We start from the raw sequence: 21,199 nt of genomic DNA on the forward strand, positions 1-21,199 counted from the left end.
AGAGGAGGCCGAGTAATGGACAACCCCTCAAGTAAAATCTGAGTTGTCAGATTTTCTGGGAGGAACCGAGTGCTATTCTCAGCCATAGTGGGGATCAGCTCAAGGTAGTTGTACCTTGCTCAGTGAGCTTTTAAGCTCTGATACCACTTGTTGGTCCCTTATAACGTGACAAGTTTGTTCCAAGGGGGGGGGATAGGAACTATTTAAAATTTTGTCTGTTAAGGCTGACTTCTTTTCTTGTGAAAAGGTTTACACAGCGTCACTAAGTAGTTTCAAGACACAAGCTTAGTCAACTTGTGACTAAGTCTGCTTCTTTACTTGATTCAGGAAATAACACTTAGAGTCTATTCCTGAACTCAGCTTCTTAGTAAACTTAACTCAGTGTGAGTTCTTTACTTAGTCAATTTTATAGCAAGCAATATATATTAAAGGAGTTTAAAGGGTTAGAAAGATATTACTCAATATACTTATCCTGGTTCGGCCTCTCCGCCTACGTCCAGTCCCCGGAACGCGTTCCGAGCTTTTTGAATTCTCTACTGAGCTCTTTAAATGTAGAGCACGAAACCTTTTACAATAAAAGCTGAGTATACAAGAGTACCGTCCTCTTTACCTTTACTCACTTTTATATCTACCGCTGAGTACTATAACCGAGTACCCATCCTCTTCTTTCTATTCTTCTAGGAATGATAAAGTGTTTGTCCTAAACAATAATTGCTAAGACACTTTAGATGAATTGAAATCACTCTAGACTTTTACACAAAGATTGGAAATTGGTGTAAGATATTTTCTTTGCTTTTCTCACAGAACTTCGAGTATGAATTTGGTCAGCGTTTTGACTAATCAAAGATCTGCATCGATTGAAGCAAATGGATGGCCTTTATATAGAGACACTTGAGTCACCAGTTATTTTGAATTTTGAAATAACCATTGGAGGGAAACGGCTTCCTGTCGTTGTCACTCTAGGCATGCTCAGCGTCGTTGGCCAATGGGATTCTTGCATCTTCTGTCTTCGATAGCTTTTCGACCGTTAAATAGAATGTTTCGACATTTAAGGCAAAGTCCATGATACAGCTTCATGCGCCTTCTGAACTTTACCCAAAGTAGAAATACTTTGTCTGGAAGTTGGTTCTTGTCTGCCGCTGTCCTTGTACTTCTTGTCGTCCAACTCAGCAGCTTCTTCGTGAAGCATTTGAAAGAAGGCTTCTCGATCCTTCTTCATGCTGAGCTTGTGCTTGGTACAAAACGATCGCGTATTGAGAGCTTGGGTCGAATGGTCTTGATGTGTTGACTTGGGCTTGACTTCCACTTATGGGCCTTTGGGCTTTTTAATCTTAATGTCTTGTAAATAATTAAACTCAACATTGAACAAACACATTAGTGTAAATAAATCAAAGCATTTAAATTTAATGTGTTAGAATATTTTTATCATTACTTAAATAATTTTGTCAAATCAAAATCATGTGGAAAGGTGTTTCAACATCCATCGTACGTAAACATAATCAGGCGCAGGCGGTGGTATTGACAAGTTTTGGTTCAGCAAAGGGTTTGATTCTCTGAGGATGCCGTGAAGCCTAGAGATAGACATTTGGATTGAAGGGAGTTCGTTGTCGAAGATTGCTTTATTCCGTAGGTTCCACAAAAGCTAGGTGGCCGAGGTAATGGCTAATTTCCAGGCACGAGCAAATATGCGCGGCGTCGGAAGCTGCAATAAATTAACAAGGAAAACAGTGAAATGACTTGTTGTGTTAATAGGAAGCAAAAAGAGGTCGCCAATGGCCTTCCAAATCTCATGCGTGTAACAGCAGGTAAGGAACAAGTGGTCGAAAGATTCTTGGTGACATTTACAAAGCTCGCAGCAGGATGCCAAATGGAAACCGCGGGACTGAAGGGCTGTCTGAACTGGTATTTTATTATGCAAAACCAACCAGCACGTAAAAGACCGCCTCAGAGGGTTATATTGTTTCCAGATCAGTGCACCCCAATCATTCGCTACGGGATAACTTATTTTTCCCCTCAACTATTTAAAAATGGTATTAGCAAACTTCTATTTTCATTATAACAGAAACAAGATGTAGTTTCAACATTAGTATAAGTGTTTATGGAAGTATTAGAATCATACGGTGTATATGTAGACGATTTAGAAAGAGTTAAGCTATATGCAATTTTTATAAGAGAACTTATGTACGGTCTATACTAACCTCATTTGCAGCTTGTTTTAGTATTTCACAGCCCTTTTTATTATGATCTTGGTGTTCGCAATGAGAACATGTCATGATTGTTTCCGTTATAATGAAAAAATGGGGTTGTTAATACCACTTTTAAATAGTTGAAGGGACAAATACGCCGTTCCATAAGTTCAGGGGAAAAATGACCAAAAGTGACAAGTTCACGGGCTGTGTATTGTTTAGGCCTAGAAATTATAATATATGTTAATCGAAAACTTTAAAAAAACTGGTTTTATTGCACTTTACTCTTTCCAAACATCAATAATTTTAGGGATTAGTTGCAAACTTCCCTTATTATTTTTGGGAAAGCCGACGGGGATACAGGCTCAAAGAGCAAGATGCAACCAAGACTTATGAAGTGTGGGAAAGCCTACCGGGATATAGGTTCACTTTATTTGAAATATGAAAGAAGTTGCAAGAGATCCAAGGCATCATAGTCTTGGCCTACCTTGTAGATTTACTCATAACATATGAAATGGTGTAATTTTACTTCTAATGTTTTCAAATAAGATAAATTTTATCTATGTTTTAACAAAAAAAAATTAAAAAGATCGGTTTACTGTTATTTGACTCGTTATTTAATTGTCACACCAGACATTTCAAAGTCAACAATTTCTGAAATATTTATTATCGTCATAACACAGTTATAAACAACATGTTGAAATGTCAATATTTAAGTTTGACAAATACAAGTTACCCACGAAAAAAAAACCTTACTTTGTAGGTTATTATTAAAACACTCATAAACTATACACATAACTGTTTTATTTTATCAACAAATTTGTTTAGAAGATCCGATTTGATAGACAAATAACTGTCAAATCAATCAGTTCAAAGTTCTATTGGGTAGGGGTAAAATTGATATTGACTGGAAATTTTAATGGTAAAATTGCATCATTTCATATGTTAGGTGTAAATATGACTTCCCAAAAACGTTAAGGGCAATTTTGAACCTTACCCCATTATTCTAAGATATTTAGTATGTTACTAGAACAAATACAAAAAAAAAACTGATAAAATGTTGTCAAACTGTCTAAAATATTACTATGTTGCTAATATAATTACAAATAAGGAACAAACAAATTTATGAAACTGCTTCAATTTATCCATAAACCTATTTTGATTGTCCGATACGTTACAGATTAAATTTACACCATTTTGTACGTTAGTTTTCGTCATTTTGTCATTTGACACATATGGTATCATGATTACATTAAAGATAAAGGAAATCCTCAACCCACCCCACCCCATGCGATTCGAACCCATGACCTCTAGGGTCATAGGTAAGCTATCAACCAACACGCTAAGAGCTTCACCACTATATGGAAAAGAAAATTATATCAATTGAAATGTGTAAAAAATTGGGAGGTAAATTACACCCAATGAACTTTGCTTCTTTTTTTAAGTATGACCACTGAACTTCAAAATTTAACATAAAACCCACTCTATTTTACACTTTTTTAACACCCATAGCCACTCAACACATCAAAACAACCATTAACAACCTCATAATAAAAAATTTGAAAGTTTAATAATATTTTAAGCAACTTTAATTCTTGAAATTTTTCAGTATGATGTCATTTAGGTGTTGTTTGGTCAAGAGCCGGCTCATGATCGTTTAATAATATTCCTTTTATTCCTTTCGTGGATCTTGTATTGGTTTTAATATGTTATTGTATAAGGTTTCATTCCTTATAATTATTTTCTTGGTGTAGTTCTACTTTTGTCATCTAATGGAATGATATAAACATTTTCATAAAAAAAACATTCATAAAAATATAACAATATATAAGTAAAGCCATTTACAAGCCTTTAACTAAGAACTAGAAGAAATGCTCTCTAAAGCATAGGGAATAGGAATCATGCTCGGATATAGCTATTTTTGCTTCGACTCATATCATTTTACATCTTAACTTCTTTTAAGTTAAATAAATTCTGAAATGTTTGTAACTTCCATAGAAAATTAATTGAGAAACCTTAGAATAGTTTAAAGTATCATTAACAAAGTGAGTAAATTGCATAATTTCATTTTCCTGACTTCCTATATGAATATTCATCAACATAGTTCGAAAGAGTAGTTGGGAAACTTGCATATATATTTGATTAATAAAGAATTGTGGTTACAACAAACAATCTCAAAAACACAATAATTTGAAAGAAAGAAAGAAAGAAAGAAGTATTATTTGGAGTGATAGAGTAATTTAAAACAAAAGCCAAAAGAAGTAGGCCTCATATCCCAAAACAAGACAATCTCATCACCAGGTTGAACAGACCTAGTACGAAAAACATCCATCAAACCAACAAGACAGGTATTCCATGAAACCTTAATATAAGAATTCTGAAAAGTTTTAGGCCTTCTATCTTCAGTGTAATCAACCAAAACCACAAGGCACTTATTACCTCTAATAACATGCTTTGCAGAGTCAAGTTTCCATGACTTGAGTACACATTGAAGCATTTCTTCCTCGCACAGAGTTATCTCACCACTAACCACTTCTTTTCTGGTTATAACCCGCCTTATCTGCCATGGGTTTGTCATTTGGAACTCAGTTTGGTTCTAGTCTCTTATTTCTACCAGGCTTCTCCCGACCTCATGCCCTGCTTCTTCTGCCTTTGTCGGAAAAAAGTTGTAGAAGAAGGTTTTTCTCATCATTATCATGGTGGTTGTCTGTCTGTTTTTCCTCTCATGGATTTCAGGGTTTTCTTTTGTTTTATAATGTCATCCAAAGATTCTTATTTATATTTTCCTTGTTTCATTTAGCAGTTGTACTTGTTTCTGCCTTTCCTTTTTTCTTCATTGTTTCTCTATATGGATCATACCATCTATATATTGCTTTCTTTATGTGTACAAAATAAAAATAAGAGGAGGATAAGAATTTAACACACCATTCCTAATATATAATATATGTATTATTTATTATAAGATTCTTATGGAAAGTTTACCCAATCTTGCTTATTTATTTTTATTTCTTTAATTTTTTATTTTTTGCACCCCACACACACACACACATATATATATATATATATATATATTAACATTTCAAATATTTTGTGTTTTTTTCCATTAATAAAAAAATATATATATATATATTCATTTCCAAGGAAAAAAGAAAATACAACAAACATAGGTAAAAAAAATATATTTCTGGTAAAAGTTTAAAAACAACCATTAAACAAATTTATGAAAAAACAATCTAACACATGATTGGTTGCCGTCTAATGATGCTTCAAATGACGGTTCCAATATGTCATCTAAAATAACTTTAACAGCAACTAAATTGCTACATGTTATCTGACCACGAATTATATGCCCGATAATCTAAGAATAATTGTCACTGAATCAAATGGAATAAGAGGCAGAATCAAATGGAAGGTAAAGAGAAAAAACACCAAATACAATAGATTCACTAGATTGGAAATGTAAGATGTACAAAAGTTGATGAGGTATAGTGTATTTGTGAATTAGAAGATTGGATTCACTAGATTGGGTTGTTACAAGTAAAGACAACGTATTTGTGAATTAGAAGATTATATATGTGCTATATTGCATTGAAGCAAAACCGACATGGAGAAACATTATTTCTAAAAAAGTACAGATAGAAAAAGAAAGGAAACTGAAACGGGATACTCTAACGATGTAGGTAATTTAATTTTAGATCTTGATTTTTATTTTGCATCGTCTCTTTTGTTAATGGGAATCAGAATCAATGGGATTCAGATGGTGATGACTGCCCCACGGACTGTTTTGGAAACTAGTGGTGATCAACACAACAATGGAGATTCAAATGCTCCCAAAAATTCAAATTCAAGGAGTTGGTCATTAAGCTTTGATGAGGATTCACTATGCACCATGATCAAAGTCGTGGTTTTGACAAAATATGGTGGCATATGTTTCTGCTAATAATTTTTTTTAATCTAGAAGATTGTATTACCACAATAACATGTTATCATTAGTACAAATATTATTAGCACAAACATGTTATTATTAGTATAGAAAGGTTATTATTGTTTAGAGGGGTGAGTTGGGTACTTGCAAGTTATTTATGAGTTTTTGTTGGCATTTGCTATTTGTTGCTTATGGCTTTTTATTCTGTGATGATTTGTTGTGCGGAATTAATGAAAGATAAATAATAAACAATCGAAAAACACAGATTTACGTGGTTCACCAACGTTGTGTTGGCTAGTCCATGGGCAGAAGGAGAATAGTATTTATTAGGAGGGAGAAAAATTCAGATTACAATGATTAGGTTACATAATGGGGTATTTATAATACCCAATCTAACCTAATCCCACTAGGAACCCATGATCCCAATCCCAATCCAACTAGGAACCCATGATCCCAATCCAACTAGGAACCCATGATCCTAATCCAACTAGGAAACCGAAACCCAATCCTACTCCGAATAGGAAACGGGATATTCTGATTCAAGGCATTACGACAAATCTCCACCTTGACTTGAATCCTCCTGAAAACATAACAGATGCACCCCTGACAGTGCCAGATGAACAGACTTCTCCCTCTGCCTTAGAGTCGCCCCCACAGGGTAACTAATAATGTCTGACGTTTAGCAAGTCCAAACAGTGTTGAAACTTGCTCTGTGGAACAGGCTTGGTAAACATGCCAGCCGGATTGTCAGCAGTGCCTACCTTCTTCACCTTGTCCCTCTTCTCACTTCTCAGAAAATGATACCTCACATCTATATGCTTGGTCCTCTCATGATGAACCTGATCCTTGGCTAAACAGATTGCACTCAAGCTGTCACAATACACTGTAGCCTGATCATGATGTAGACCAAGATCACTAACCAGTCCTTTAAGCCAAATCCCCTCCTTAGCAGCTTCAGTCAGTGCCATATACTCTGCTTCTGTAGTAGACAAAGTCACTGTAGGCTGCAAAGTAGCTTTCCAACTGACAACTGAACTGCCAAGAGTGAAAACATAACCAGTCATAGATCTTCTACTATCAACATCTCCAGCATAATCAGAGTCTGAAAAACCTGTCACCAAACACTCTGTATCACCTCCATAAATGAGACCAACGCTAGATGTACCTTTTAGGTACCGAAAGATCCTCTTCACAGCTTGCCAATGCTCCTTGCCAGGTTCACCCATAAACCTGCTAACAACACTAACAGACTGTGCAAGATCAGGTCTAGTGCAGACCATTGCATACATCAAGCTTCCTACTGCACTAGCATAGGGAACTCGAGACATGTACTCCTTCTCTTCAGCAGACTTAGGTGCAAAAGCAATAGACAGATGTGCACTTGTAGCACTAGGAGTATCTATGGGCTTTGCGGTAGACATGCCAAATCTTGACAAGATCTTCTGAATATAGCCCTTTTGTGACAGAAAAAGTTTCCTTTTGCTTCTGTCCCTATAAATCTCTATTCCCAGAATTTTCCGAGCTGCACCCAAATCCTTCATCTCGAACTCTGAACTGAGAAGACCCTTCAACTTCTGAATGTCGTGCTTCTTCCTTACAGCTATCAACATGTCATCTACATACAACACCAGATAGATAAAAGACTCATCTTCTAGTTTATTGTAATAGACACAACAATCATATGGGCTCCTGGTGTAGCTCAGCTGCATCATGTAGCTGTCAAACCTCTTATACCACTGTCTGGGAGACTGCTTAAGTCCATACAAGGACTTCTTCAACTTGCAAACATAATTCTCCTTTCCAGGAATCTGGAAACCATCTGGCTGGGTCATGTATATCTCTTCCTCCAAATCTCCATGCAGAAATGCTGTCTTTACATCAAGTTGCTCAAGCTCCAAATCCTAATGTGTAACTATAGCTAGCAACACTCTAATAGAGGTGTGTCTGACCACTGGTGAGAATATCTCATTATAATCCACTCCCTCTCTTTGATTGAAACCTCTAGCAACAACTCTAGCCTTATACTTGACTCCCTCTGTAGGTGATATCCCTTCCTTCTGTTGAAACACCTTTCCACATAATTTTGATTTGACAAAATTCTTTAAGTATAATTGAAATACATATTCTAAACACACTAAGGTTAAATGCTTTGATTTATTCTACTAATGTGTTTGTTCAATGTTGAGTTAAAATTGTTTATAAGACACAAGAATTAAAAGGCCCAAGCCCAATACGGAAACCAAGGCCCAAGTCAAACAACTTAGTACAACTCGGTCCGCGTTTGTTAAAACGTTGTCGCTTTGGAGAAAATGCAACTAAGCAAGAGAAGGATCTAGAAGACCTTCAGGAACAACTTCAAGATGAAGCTGCTGAGTAGTCTCGACAAAGCGTACAAGACAGCAGCTGACTAATGAAAACTTCCAGACAAAGTATTTCTACTTTGGGTAAAGTTCAGACGACACAGTATGCTGTCCAACTGACTTTACCATAAAAGGAGAGACAGTCTGCTGAGCTGACCGAGGACAGAAGATACACAAATCTGATTGGCCGAGAGCTCTAAGCAAGTCAGGATGACAACGACAGGAAGCCGTTTTCCTCCAACGGTTATTTCGAAATTCGAAATGACCGATGCCCAGATGTCTCTATAAATAGTGCCATCAGAAGCTTCATTCGATACAGAACTTGATCAAGCCATTACGTTGACCAAATTTCTACACAAGTTCTGCAAGCAAGAAGCAAAGCAAATCTTACACTACAATTCATACATTTGTTTAAAAGTCTAGAGTGATTATTTCAATCGTCTAAAGTGTCTTAGCAAATCATTGTATAGGACAAAACACTTATCATTTCTAGAAATAGAAAGGAGAGGCTGAGTACTCGGTTATAGTACTCAGCGAGAGATTAGGATTGAGTAGAGGTATAGAGGAAGGTACTCTTGTTATACTCAGTTGCTAAGATTGTAAAAGGTTTGAGGCTCTACCTTTAAAGAGCTCAGTAGAGGATTCGAAATCTCGGAACGTGTTCCGGGGACAGGACATAGGCTTAGAAGAAGCCGAACCTGGATAAATCTACTGAGTAAAGTATTTCTTACCTTTAACTCCTTATATATATTGCTTGCTTAAAATAACCAAAAACTGACCAAGTAAAGAGGTCAAGTTGAGTTGTGCGCGTTAAACATCTGAGCTCAGGAATAGACTCTAAGTGCTATCTCCTGACTCAAGCTAAGAAACTGACCTAGTCACCAGTTGACTACGTCAGTATCTTGCTATTTACTCAGCGCCGCTGTTAAAACCTTTTTCCTTAGAAAAAGAAGTCTGCCCTAATTGCGAAAAAGTTTAAATAGTTCCTAACCCCCCCTTGGAACTATACTTGCAACCTTATAAGGGACCAACAAGTGGTATCAGAGCTTAAAAGCTCACTGCAAAAGGTCTAACAACCTTGAGCTGATCCCTACCATGGGCGAAAACAGCACTCGGTTTCTCCCTGGAAACCAAACAACTCAGATATTGCCTGAGGGGCTGTCCATTACTAGGCCTCCCCTATTCTTCGGGTCAAACTATACCTTCTGGAAGAATAGGATGAAAAATTTCATTCAGGCTACAAACATGAGTGCCTGGCTATCTATAGTCCAAGGCCCATTTGTACCTGTCGAAGTTGTGGCTGGCCTAACAGTTGTAAAAGCTGAGGCTAAATGGACAGAGGATGATCTAAAGAAGCTCCAAAACCATGCTTCGGCTATCAATATGCTTCACTGTGCGCTCGATGCTGCAGAATATAACAAAATCTCAGGTTGTGAGTTGGCGCAAGAGATCTGGAAAAAGCTGGAAGTCACCTACGAGGGAACCAATAAAGTAAAGGAGTCCAAGGTGAATCAGCAGATGAGACTGTACGAGCTGTTCGAGATGAACAATGATGAGGGCATTTCAGACATGAATGCAAGGTTCACCAACATCATTAATGAGCTCAAGAGACTTTGGAAAATCTTCACTGAGGAAGAACAAGTCAAAAAGATACTCAGGAGTCTTCCTAAAGATTGGCAAGCAAAGAAGACCATTGTTGAGGAAGGTCAGGATTTAACCACCTACAAATATGACGAACTCATCGGCTCGTTGCTGACCCATGAGATATCCATGAAAAACTTTGAGGTGAAGGAAAAATCTGAAGACAAGAAGCAGAAGTCACTTGTCATGAAAGCTGACTCCACTAACGGGAGCTCAACTGATGATGAGGAGGCTATTCAAGAGGATGAAAAGGCTATTCAGGAAGAACGACAAATATTCTAAAAAGCCTTACAGAAAGTTTGATAAGTATAAAGCTGACTCAAGCGACAGCAAATAGAAAAAGGATAGCTCAAAGCCCATTACATGCTTTGAGTGCCATCAAACTGGCCATATTAAGTCAAACTGCCCCACACTGAGGAAAGACAAGAAGAGCGGGAAGAAGGCAATGGTGGCTACTTGGAGCGACAGTGATGAGTCTTCATCCACAGAAGCTGAGGCCACCGAGTCAGCGAAGATATGCTTCATGGCTGACGAACTTGCTGAGCCATGCGTCTCTGAGCATGCTGACCCATCCATCACATCAGATGACGAGGAGCAATCAAATGAGGTAAGCCTGAGATTTGCCGAGAAGTCAAAGATGTGGTATATTGATAGCGCATGCTCAAGGCATATGACGGGTGATGAAACTCAGTTCATCACGTTTGAGCGTAAACGAGGAGGGAGCGTAAGTTTTGGAGACAACAAGAAGGGTAAGATAGTAGGGTCAGGAACCATCGGAGGTAATCCTACTATTGAATCTGTCTCCCTAGTCAGCGGACTCAAATATAACTTACTCAGCGTAGCTCAGCTATGTGACAATGGGAGAAAAGTTATATTTGATGCTACTGGATGTAAAATATACGAGGGTAAAACAAATGAGTTAATTTTAACTGCCCCTCGGATAGATAATGTCTTTATGCTAGACTTAGAGAAAAAGTTTTCAAAAACTGTATGCTTAGTTTCAAAGGAAGAAAATTCCTGGCTATGGCACAGGAGACTTGGTCATGTAAGCATGGACCTCCTAGCCAAATTAGCAAGAAAGCAATTGGTTGAGGGACTGCCTGAACTTAAATTTGAAAAAGATCAATTATGCCATGCTTGCCAAGCTGGAAAACAAACCAAACAATCTTTTCATAGCAAAAATATTGTCTCAACTAAGCGTCCGTTAGAATTACTACACTTGGATCTCTTCGGTCCAGTCCAGCCGCTGAGTCTGGGTGGAAGAAGATTTTCCTTGGTCATTGTAGATGACTTCTCTCGGTACACGTGGGTCATCTTGCTGACCAGCAAGGATGAGACCTTTGAGACATTTTCAAATTTGGTTAGAAAAATTGAAAATGAAAAAGATCTAAAATTAGCTCACATCCGTAGCGATAACGGTGGAGAATTCAAGAACCAAAAGTTTGTATCTTTTTGGGCTACTCAACAAACAGCAAAGCATATAGAGTTTTTAATAAGCGAACTCAAGTTTTAGAAGAGTCAGTACATGTAGAGTTCGACGAAACTAACCCTGCAGGTAGAGACCAGCCGCTGACCGAAGATGATCCACACTCAGTAACCACCGCTGACCTAGAACCAGCTACTGAGTCATTCACGAAAAGGCTGACCAAGAGTAAAAGTGAACCAAAGATTACTTTTACTGACCCATCTACTTCTGCAGAGATTGTTGAAACACAGACAGCACAAGACATAAATCTACCTAAAGAGATAAGGATCCCAAGAGGGCACTCAGAAAGTGCAATCCTTGATTCTGCTGGGAATACCCTGATGACGAGGAATCAACTCAGGAAGTACCTCAGCAATGTTGCCTTCGTCTCAATTCAAGAACCGAAGAATCTCGCTGAAGCTGAGTACAATGAATTCTGGATGAACGCAATGCAAGAGGAGCTCGATCAATTCAGAAGAAACGATGTATGGGAGCTAGTGCCTCATCCAAAGAGTCAAAAGACCATTGGAACAAGATGGGTCTTCAGGAACAAGATGGATGAATAAGGGAATGTAGTCAGGAACAAAGCAAGGCTTGTAGCTCAGGGCTACAGTCAGCAAGAAGGTATTGACTACGGTGAGACCTTTGCCCTAGTGGCAAGGCTAGAGGCAATTAGAATTCTATGTGCATATGCATCTTACATGAACTTTAAATTATTCCAAATGGATGTCAAAAGTGCATTTCTTAATGGAGTTATAAACGAGGAGGTTTATGTTAATCAACCTCCAGGTTTTGAGGACCATAAATTCCCTAACCATGTTTATAAACTCAAAAAGGCTCTGTACGGCCTCAAGCAAGCACCACGTGCTTGGTATGAGAGGCTGACTAGTTTCCTGCTGACTAGAAATCACGTCAGGGGCAAAGCTGATACTACCTTATTCATTAAGAGAAAGGGTAAAGATACCCTGCTGGCCCAAATTTATGTTGATGATATAATATTTGGTGCAACTAACGAATCAATGTGCAAGGAGTTTAGCAAACAAATGCAGACTGAGTTTGAAATGTCCATGATGGGAGAACTCAACTTCTTCCTTGGTCTTCAAATTAAACAAGGAAAGAATGGCATCTTCATCAGTCAAGCCAAATATGCCAAGGAGATATTAAAGAAATATGACTTGGAGAATTGCAAGCCAATTTCCACTCCTATGGGCACTGATACTGTCCTCTGCGCTGACGAGAATGGTAAGTCAGTAGACAGCAAATTATATCAAGGTATGATAGGCTCTCTACTTTACTTAACAGCCATTAGACCGGACATTCAGTTTTCAGTATGCTACTGTGCTAGATATCATTCTAACCCTAAGGAATCCCATTACATTGCTGTAAAAATAATCCTTAGATATTTGCAAAGGTCAGTGAACGCAGGTTTATGGTATCCAAATACTCATGATTTTACACTCATCGGATACACTGACGCTGACTATGGACGGGATAAGCTGGAACGTAAAAGCACCTCTGGAGGATGTCACTTCTTAGGAAGCTGTCTTGTATCCTGGTTCAGCAAAAAGCAGGCGTCAGTAGCCTTGTCTACCACTGAAGCTGAGTACATTGCTGCTGGTCATTGTGTTGCTCAAGTCCTATGGATTAAGCAACAACTTGAAGACTATGGTGTTCAAACGAAGACAATTGAAGTCAAATGTGACAACAAAAGTGCAATTGATCTTTCAAAGAACCCAATTCAACACAGCAGAATGAAGCATGTCAGCATCAGACATCACTTCATTAGAGACCCTGTACTCAAAGGTGAGATCAAGCTGACCTTTGTCCCAACGGACGAACAGCTTGCGAATATCTTCACGAAGCCACTGGGTCGTGAGCAGTTCAGCATACTGAGAGAAGCTATTGGTATGTTTAATCCTCTTCAGTAAATTCCTGAACTAAATGAATATGTATGCTGAGTGAATTACTATGCTGAATGATTGTCTTTGCTGTGTACTCATTGAAATTAATTAAAAAGAAAATACTAAGTAAACTTGCATACTGAGTAAGTTAGTTTTAAACTTAGAAATCATCCGTTTATGCAATACTGACCACTCAGAATATCAAACGCTTAGTATTCTCAAACGCTGAGTGTTAGATCCGTTAGTATAAATGCAATAGCACGCGTATAGCCCTAGGATGATGTATACACCGTATGTGTCATAAATGCCAGGATCTTTATCGGTTCACAATCCCAAGGCAAAACTGACACATGGATTCGATTAAATCCACACCGTACATCACTTCTATAAATAATGGGTAATTCCCCATTTTTATTCTTTACGATTATCGAACTCTCTGGCAAGAAACTCTCTCTCTCTCTCTCTAAGACTTCCATATCTTCTTCTCCAAAGCTATGACTAAGGTTTCCTACAACATCTCCAGCGCTGGTCACTCTAAACCTAGCTCCGATGAACCTACCAGAAATCCTCCTACACCCAGCAAAGGAAAAGCTGGCCATTCCTCTGGTAAGGGCAAGCCTACCAATGTCAGAACCTACTCAAAGGTCTTTGAAAACGTCCGTGAATGGAAAGTTGAGCCCTCAAGATGGGTATCGGAAACCTTCGTACAAAATGAACAACCCTTCTGCGAATGGATTTCACAAAATGGCTGGACGGAGCTGTTTTCGATTAAGGATGATACCTACCCTGACCTGGTAAGGGAGTTTTACCACAACCTCCGCGTTGCAAATGACAACAGTGACTATCTGTGTACAGTGGTAAAAGAGAAAACCATCTTCATCAACCCTCTCTACTTAGGAAATCTGCTCAAATTAAAAACTGAAGGAGCAAGGCTGAGAAAATCTGGAGATCAGGATGGTACTGGGTACGAGGTCAACTTCTGCAAACCTGAGGGACACTCAGGAGAAGTCTCAGCTTCATCTATAGGTCCGCACCAGAAGATGGCTCATTATCTGCTGACCTATTTCATCTACCCAAAGATCAACTGCACTACCTCGGCAACGAACTTCGAACAATGCTTCATCTGGCATATGCTGACGTATAAACCAATCAACATGCCAGTCTTTCTTGTCGCTGGCTTCCTACACAGCTCTGGTACGCTGACGCTAGGATCAATCATCACCAGAATCCTGATTGACCATAAATTTGATCTCGAAGGTGAAGAGAAGACTCGAGGATCCGAGATCACAGCGGCTTCGCTGAGAGCATTGAAATTCGGACAGCCTTTGAAGAAAGGTAAAGCTGCTGCTGCTGAACAGCAAGCTGAGGGAGTTGCTGAGCCAAAGAAAGGGAGAAGGACTAAGGCCCCAGCTTCCCGAAAAAGAAAAACTGATGAGACTCCTTCCAAAAATGTTGAGTCTCTAGCAAAAAGGCAGAAGTCAGCTGGTAAGTCAGCTGAGAAACGAATCAGGCAAGGTGAGCCTGGAACTGAGGAAACTACTGAGCAACCTCAAAAGAAGCAGAAACCTTCTACACTGACTCCCCTTAATGCCATACCTACAGACTTTGTTGTACCTGGTGACTCTCACTTCACCCAGTGTCAAGGTACTGTAGCTGAGCATGATGAACATGAGGTACAACTGGATGATCATTTCATCTCCCAAGTTGAAGAAGAACTTGATGGTGACAGTTCAGAGGAAGAAGAAGAAGAAGCCAGCGGTCAGGATGACGTTGAGGACTCTGAGGAGACAGCCAGTGAACGTGAGGCTGAGCATGCTGATACTGGGTTGGCTGCTGGAGATGAGCAAGTACTTGACCAACACACTGTTGATCAAGTCCAAGAGCAAGCTGACCAGCCTCATGATGAGCAACAAGAATCTTCTCCTTCTCACTCAGGAGATCCTGCTCATACTGTCACTCCACCTCGCAGAAGAAGAAAGTTGGTTAAGACCAGTGAGATGCCTGTTAGTGAACCTCCTATGCCACCACCATCTCTTCCCGACTTTGTTGTTTCAAAGACAACCAAGGACCCGTCATCAGTTAAGCTCAAATTTTTCAAACGCCAACCAACTTCTACTACATCAGCGTCATTAGAAAAGCAAGCCTCTGTTTCTTCTCAACAGGAACATGCTGACCAAAATGCTTCTGCCACCTCAACCAGTCAGGTTGAGCCGATTACTGTGCATGCTATTTCTTCAAGCATGGTGCTGACTCCAAACACTTCTGCCCCCGTCAGCACAAACAGTATTCGTATTACTACTTCTCCTATTACCATCTCTTCCGATCAATCAACTATCCCAGAAACTCAAGTGCAGATTGAAAACGTTATTCCAGTCACTGACCAGGTCACTTCTTTCACTCCTTTCACTCCTCTTCCTTCCGGTCACACTGATGTCCTGACCTCTAACTCACTGACTCGCATTAGATGGAATTACCCAAAATTATGATGATGTCTCATACTGGTTTACAGGTGTCTCCATGTCAGGCACCATAAGAAACACTCACACACACCCCCATAAATAGGCGTTTCAGTGCATCATTGCAGAACATGCATTCCAGACATTATTTATCATTCTGGTTACACTGAATTGGCCAATTAAATTGTTCATGATCACTTAAAGAAGTATTAGAAATTTTACCTCATCCACACTAGATTTATGATCCGAAGGTCTGCTTTCCTTTTCTTAGCAAGAGGTATAATGGAGCCATTCTTGAGATCTACTGGCTGCTTCTTTGATCGAGCAACAACTTTTTCAAGAGGTTCCCCAACTGAAGAGTCCTCAGAACTTCTGGGATCATCTTTCATCTTGACTTCATACCCTAAAAATTATTTATCATCCCGGTTACAAATCCAAACATCTTCATATACAATAAAGCAAACCACACCTCTAAGCTATTTCAAATTCATACCTCACAAACCATACAATAGATAAGCACTAATATTAATGAATCATCAAATAAACATCACAGTACATAGGACATAAGGAATTAAGAAAAAATAGTATAGAACCACTTCTTTTGTTATACACCATTACCCTTACAACAAAAACCATAAGTCATCCCACTTGTTTCACAAGATCAATCTCAAAACCAAAAATAGAATAACCAAATCAAAGCTTTTGTCTAGAAACCAGAAGCAGATCCTAGATCTCGACTCAATTAGGAAAACAATAAATCCAAATTAGAAATTACAACACATCATGAAATCTCTGGATGAAATAACCCAACCAAAGCTTTTTGAGTATGTTATTGCGACTCAAAAAGGAAGCTCTACATACAAAATCCATCAATTGAAAATCATAAGATAGACAAAACAAACGGATAAATGTAGAGAAAATTTGAACCAAGAATTGAGCAGAGTGAGACATGCTTCCACACAGTGAAATCTAAGATAATAGAATGTAATAATATGTTTGAGGAACAGAGGAAGAAAACAAGGGTGTTAGAAAAGCATACGAAGTTGCTTCATCTCTCAGCCGCAACGAGTCTCAGAACCACCCCTAGAAGGTGGACCCACTACAAAAAAAGAAGGCTTTAGCAGCCTTTTAATAGTGGCCCTTTTCTAAACCGCCCCATGGGCTTTATCAAAAGAAATTCTTTTGGGCGGCCCATATATTAGAGAGTCTTTGGCAGCCCATTCTAACTCCTAACTATCTGTTTTTAGGTTTACTCTGAACGATGTACTTTCTTCTTCTTCCTCATCTCATCTCATCGCCTGTTTCTTCTTCTTCTCCATGTTCCAAACAACTTAGTTTTCAATTCCTATAACCTCTGTTCTCCATGTGTTTTTGTTCGGCGATTACATTTGAAGCCTTATGATCAATCTGGATAGTGATGGCTAATAAGGACAGAGAGAGATCGGGATTGTGTGAAGAAAAATCCTCCTGCTTGTTTATTCGAAGTCATGGTTAGTCCTGTTTTGATTTTTCTAGTATATTTATTTCTGTACAATATCGTTAGATCTTACTATAAATTGCCTTTGCCTTCTGCTTATTTCTCCCAGTGATGCTTGAGCTCGGTCCCTAAAATTTCTGAAATCCCTAGAAGTTAAACGGTCGATCATCACATCACTCACCTCCGGTCGTCCCTGCGTTCTGTCCAATCAGTCCTCCGGTCTGCTTTTCTTCCCCAAAAGGTAATTTCTCTGTCCTTGAGTCAATTAACAGGAATCTTATACTGCTTGAGCTTTAATGCTTCTGCTTCAGTTTTTGCTCATTGATGCTTGGGCCTTTATGCTTTTATACTTCTGCATCTCTACCTCTGTTTAATGGAAGAGGGTTTAATAGAGAAGTTTGGTCTTAAAAGAAGAACTTTGTAATTGATTGAAGTATTAATTGCTTAAAGAGAACCTTGTAAATTTGTAATTAGTAACACAATATTTTCACATCAGTTCTTATCTATCTCTTTTCATATTTTTGTTTTGGGTTCAAACTTAAAAAGAATATGTATATGTATATAGGTTATCAATGAAGCCCTTAGACTCAGTGGTTCAGTAGGAATGTTAAGAAGAACAATTCAAGACATCCACATTGATGGTAAATCTCTATTATTATTTTCATAATAATCATAATAATCTGATTGGATTTTGAAACAATGAAAAAATTGAATTGAATCCAGGATATACCATTCCGAAAGGCTGGACAGTTATGGTTGTTCCATCTTCTATTCATATGAATCCTGACACCTATACAAATCCAATTGCTTTTAATCCATGGACATGTGTTCGATGGTCGGGGATTCGTTCCATTTGTACCAAGTTCACCAACAGCTGATGACAATACCTTAAGTGAAAAGTAAACCAAGCATCATAACAGGCAATTAGTAGTGAGACCTACAAAGACTAGCATGTCCTAAATAATGTAAATCAAAGAGTGTCTCTCTTGTTTGAAAGTTGTTGCCATTTTGAGTAAATTATGATTGGTTTTAGCACTAATTTGAGGCTTAATTAGGTAATTAATTCCATCTTATATTTTCTGTTGGTTTTCAATTGTGTTTCTGCAGGAAACGTTCTGATTATCTTGCTTCCGATAAAGGTAAATGACATGATCCGGGGACTGGGTTACATGTTTTTGAGTTTATTAAATTTGTTTATTATCTTCTGATTGGGAATATTCAGTAGAAGTTTAAGAAGTTCCATTTCAGAGCTCAATCAAGTTTCACTCTTGTTTTATGCTTTTCAGGCAGCAGGGTGGAATTATAGTTGCAGGCCCTGGTAAAACAAACATATCATACATCCACAGAGTTAGCGCCTATTCTTTGTTCTCTCCCATTAAGGCGTATAGGCTAAGTTTATAATTTATTTTCACTCTTGTGATAGTTCTTATGGGAATTGCTTTATATTGTCTTTTCTCATAAAACACACCATTCTTTGATAACATTATAGGTGACAAACTTAGGTTCTACAGTAAATTTAGTTTCTCAAATACGATTGCTTTGTCAAAAATCTTTCAGGTATGAATTCATCAGGATTGGACCAAATATTGGGGTCTCTGCAATTTCCAAAAATTTGTAAAGAGACTAGTTCCTTTGGGAATAAAGTATTCGGATATGTAGCAACCTTCAGCTGCCTGACGTGGAACTCCTAATGGAGCAGCAGGGTATAATGCCAGTGTTTCCTTAATCACAGCCCTCAGGTACTCCAGTTTATCAATATCATCAACTTGTACAGATCTATTCTTTCCAATTTTCTGGTCTAGTTCTTCTTGAGCTCTCTCCATTGCATTTCTGTTGTTCAACAAGTTGCATAATGCCCATATTATAGTGATTGCTGTGGTGTCTGAGGCTGCAATAACAATTGCCTGCAATAATGATAATATGGAGTTTAAAGATATATGTATATATTTTGCTAGGGAAGTTGAGATACTTGGAAACATTGGATTTCAGCTACAATTACCTCAGGGGTATGCTACCTCTACAAGGTAAATATATTTTTTGGGACTTTAAGATCATTAGAATGGAAATAAAAAACAGGGGTAAGATGGGTTTTGACATTAGAAGTTAGGATTAGAGGAGATACCAAAGATCCTAGGCAAATCCTTTTGGCGGATGCCTTTGGTTTGGAGGAAGGAGATAATGGAGTGTATGGAATTGAGAGAAGCAGAATGGAAAGAAGGGTTTAGAGATAATGCTTTGCCACAATCAACACCCATTAATGGATTATAAAGATTTTTGTGTTGTATCAGTATGGTATGTATGTATGTATGTTGAGCCTATCCTTCTGCATTTGTTCCATGGCTTTAGAACTGTTAATATAAGTCGTTTATATAACAAAATAAACAAGAAAATTCATGGGGGAATTGTTAATGAGGTCTTATGGAAGGCAATGCTTGAACGTGTTCTATTTTATCTTGTCCTTTTCAAAATTTAAGGAATTGATCTTATGAACGTAGGCAGTAAACATTTTGTGATACTTATCATACATTATGAACACGTTTAACTAAGTTATTTTATCTTGTCCTTTTCAAAATTCTTAGGGAGCATGACAAGAAGGTTTGTTGCTTGGGGTTGACATCACTTGCGCTTCTTGCAAATCAATTACCGGGAGAGGCTTTGGAAAGAAGAAGTTGCAAAGGAAGAAGAAGCTGAAGATAATGATGATATGGATGGCTTCCGGACTGATTATGAAGATGATGCCAAGGGGTCTTAACTTTTGGATCCATTTAGGATAATGTGTTGAATCTAACAATGTATGAAAATTCAAAAAAATTGATGTTACATGCTCTATTTGAAAGTTCTATGGATATAAATTTGAATTGTTGGTTCATAATTAGTATTAGGTACCAATTGAAATATAAGAAATATAATATAAATAAAAAGCAAAATTCACTGATAGGGGCGGTTAAAACCGCCCCTACAGCTGAGAAGGGAATATTCCAGCACGACACTAGGAGCGGTTTAAACTGCCTCTATATATCCGTCGCTAAATTTTATCTACCCCGTCGGTGATAATTTTCGTCGCTATTTTGTAGCTCCGGTCCCCTTTGGCGGCAGATTTGGGGCGGTCGGTAAAACCGCCCCTACACATAAAAAAACCGTAGGTAATTTTTGTTGTAGTGACCAGAGATCGGAGGCGGAGGTAGTGACAAAGGCGGAGGCTCAGGCGAAAGTAGAGTCTGCGTAGAGGCGGAGGCGGAGGCAGAGGCGAAAGGCGGAGGCGGAGGCGAAAGGCGGAGGCGGAGGCAACCACAAAGGCGGAGGCAAAATTAGGGTCTGCGTAGAGGGGCTTTCTCACATAGATAGGAAGAGAGAAACCGTGTTTTTTAGGGTTTTATTTGTTTTTATTTATTATAACTTGTTTTTGTTTTATTTTGGTGGGAAGTTTGTCTCCATAAATTTTGGAAACAATAATAATAAGCGGAATTTTGTTTATGTTACTGAAAAAATTAATATTTGATCACTAAAGGTATTCCTATCATTAAAATTATAAAAAATAATGCTTTTAATGATGGTATAGTGTACACTCATTAAGTTTTGGTCATTGCTGCTTGTTTTTCTTGTAGTGTAGAATGCACACATATTTACAAAGAAGAGAATAGAAGAGAGGAACAGAGAAAACCAAAGTTGTGAAATCAGTAAGTACAGTTATATCAGCTAGACCATTTGTGTGAGATATTTAATCAGTATCAAATAATAAGTTTCATACATTCCAACAACCCTCTAAATTTTTAAAAGTGCTTAATTAC

General features: G+C 38.2%; 1 long non-coding RNA gene across 6 annotated transcripts; it reads left to right on the top strand.

Moving 5' to 3' along the window:
• The first annotated feature begins 17,147 nt into the window (after positions 1-17,147).
• On the top strand, positions 17,148-20,247 carry LOC136221639 (uncharacterized). 6 transcript variants are annotated; one of them, XR_010685230.1, is made up of 8 exons: positions 17,148-17,424; positions 17,521-17,652; positions 17,977-18,052; positions 18,135-18,376; positions 18,519-18,550; positions 18,698-19,150; positions 19,367-19,435; positions 19,991-20,247. It is a non-coding gene; the product is annotated as an uncharacterized lncRNA (long non-coding RNA). The 6 variants fall into 6 exon arrangements; XR_010685228.1 differs by lacking the exon at positions 19,367-19,435 and having other exon boundaries at positions 17,149-17,424; positions 18,698-18,758; positions 18,969-19,150; XR_010685227.1 differs by lacking the exon at positions 19,367-19,435 and having other exon boundaries at positions 17,149-17,424.
• The last annotated feature ends 952 nt before the right edge of the window (positions 20,248-21,199 follow it).

Source organism: Euphorbia lathyris, chromosome 3 (assembly GCF_963576675.1).
Source record: "Euphorbia lathyris chromosome 3, ddEupLath1.1, whole genome shotgun sequence".
Lineage (NCBI taxonomy): Eukaryota > Viridiplantae > Streptophyta > Magnoliopsida > Malpighiales > Euphorbiaceae > Euphorbia > Euphorbia lathyris.